We start from the raw sequence: 2,374 nt of genomic DNA on the forward strand, positions 1-2,374 counted from the left end.
GGGGGGAGGTAGACTGGGAGGAGAGGGGGAGGGAGAGGGGTAGGGGGGAGGAGAGGGGGAGGTGGGAGTGAGAGAAGGGGAGGGGAAGAGAGGGGGAGGGGAGAGAAGAGGGGGGAGAGAGGAGGGGAGAGAAGAAGGGGAGGGAGGGAGGGGAGAGGGAAAAAGAGGGGGGAGGGAGGGGGAGAGAGAGAGAGCCCACTTGACACGACACGAGGCAGGAGGAGGGGGGGAGGAAGCAGCAGGACATAATCTGGACAGGAAACGAATGCTGTAGACAGATGAGAGAAGGGAAAAGGTCAGGTGAGGCAGTGGTAGACAGTTAAATGGAGGTTTAGGCCAAGGGGATTGTACAAGTGCAGGAGAGACAATTCCCACCTGTGTAGTTATAAGAAACTAGTGCTGCCAGGGAGTATCCAAATGGCTCCCTTAGTGAAATAGTTGTGGGAGTCACCTGTGTTGTGGTGCACAAAATGTTTGCCAACTGGTTGGTCATATTTGCAGTTTGCCATAGTTTGGAGGTAACTATTCATGCGAGTTGATGGTTGATTACTTGTCATGCCCACATAGAACACTGGGTAGTAACTGCAGCATAGCTGACACAAAATATGGTTGCTTTTAAATGTGGCCCTGCCTTTTATTGGCTAGGAAATGCCATTGAGTGGACTGTGATAGGAGATGGTTAGGTGGTGTGGGACATATTTTGCACTGGAGTTAACCACAAGGGAATGACCCATGGGGTGCATTCGGAGTAGGTTTGGAATAGGGACAGATAAGGATATTCTGTAAACTGCGTGGGCAGTAGAACACTGCACGATGTGAACAGGATACTGTCTGTCAATAAGGTTTTATCGAGCTAGTCCACAGACAGATCTGCTGTGTCATCTCCTGAAACACCAGTAAACCTGTTAACCAGCCACCGACCAGCACTCCTCTGATCTGCTAGTATCACCTTGGCCTTGAAAAGATCAAAAAAAAAGCTCAAACCACACCCTTCACCAGGTTTTCAACTACCTCTCATTACACCCTGAGATGAGGGACATTGTACCTTAAATCATACCCACATCAACCAAAGTAGTGGTTTGCCAAGCACCAGACCAACAGAATATCCTTGCCATACAGCTCCCAATCCTGCACCCCATGGGTCATTTCCTTCTGGTCAACACAGGAGCAAGACATTTCCATACACCAACCCACCATCCACCACCTCGTACTGCAGTCAAGTCATATGCATTGTAATGTTCTGATATAGGCTAGATGAAGTGTATGAGAAATTTAGGGGAGTTTCAGGTGAGACATAGTTTTCGAGCAGTCAGGAGCAAATGCCGAAAGAAAAACATCCAGTGATAGCAGGTAGCTGCTTGGGTCAGCACCAAACACTGTCACAGGGAGCACCTACAAGTGGCGTGGATTTTGGGACTCTTGGAGGATATTTGTAGGAGACTCAAACAATCGAAAAGTCAGGATGGAATGATGACAATATTATGAAAAGGATAATTGCTACTCACCATATAGCAATGATCCTGGGTCAAAGATGTGGACAACAAAACAACTTTGCGGCAGTCTTTTTGTTGTGCCTATCTGACTCGGCATCCTCACTATATGGTGAGTAGCAACTATCCTTTCACAATATTATAGGAGACTCAAGGAATTCTAGAGTTTCATAACAATCAATTACTTTATTCCAACTTAACTACTACACTGAAGACCATTTATAAACATAGATGAGAGAGAACAGAAGAAGAATCACCCAGTGCTTCATTAAGTACAAACATTTGAGAGCAACATTAAAATTGAGAAAACAGACTTAAATTGGACATTACCCAAGGTTGGTGTTGAGCGACACGTAATCCCAACACTCTGACTGAGAAATACTTGGAATACGAAAACCTGAGGCTTTAGAAAGTATTCTGACAGCACAATGTTTCTGCAGCCACCCCACTAACACTACTGGAATGTCACAGTCATTTGCCAGTCTAACATGGGGCTTTTCTCCTTCATGGTGCCTCCAACCAATTCCATTTTGGATCCTTCCCCTTCTTCTTCTCTGCTGGATGACTGCTTCTAGCATTAAGACTAACAAGCTGTACATTTGGTAGCAAAAGCATCCAGCTGAAAGCTAAACATCACTGCCCTTCTTAGTACGGTAAGGAACAACAGTGTTTTACATTGCCATGCTTCACCCTGCAGACGCAGGCTTCTATCTCATGAGCAGAGGCCTCTACTTCAGCAGTTTTCTTCATTTTCCCTCTCAATCTAACTTCTGTGAAACTACTGATGCGGCTATTCTTAGGTGTAATGGTCATTCTTGCTGCATGTGCTAAGAAATGCCTGTTTATGATTGTCGCCTACTTACAACACCATGTAGATGGTTGTG

Source organism: Schistocerca serialis, chromosome 1, assembly GCF_023864345.2.
Source record: "Schistocerca serialis cubense isolate TAMUIC-IGC-003099 chromosome 1, iqSchSeri2.2, whole genome shotgun sequence".
NCBI classification, from domain to species: Eukaryota; Metazoa; Arthropoda; class Insecta; order Orthoptera; family Acrididae; genus Schistocerca; species Schistocerca serialis.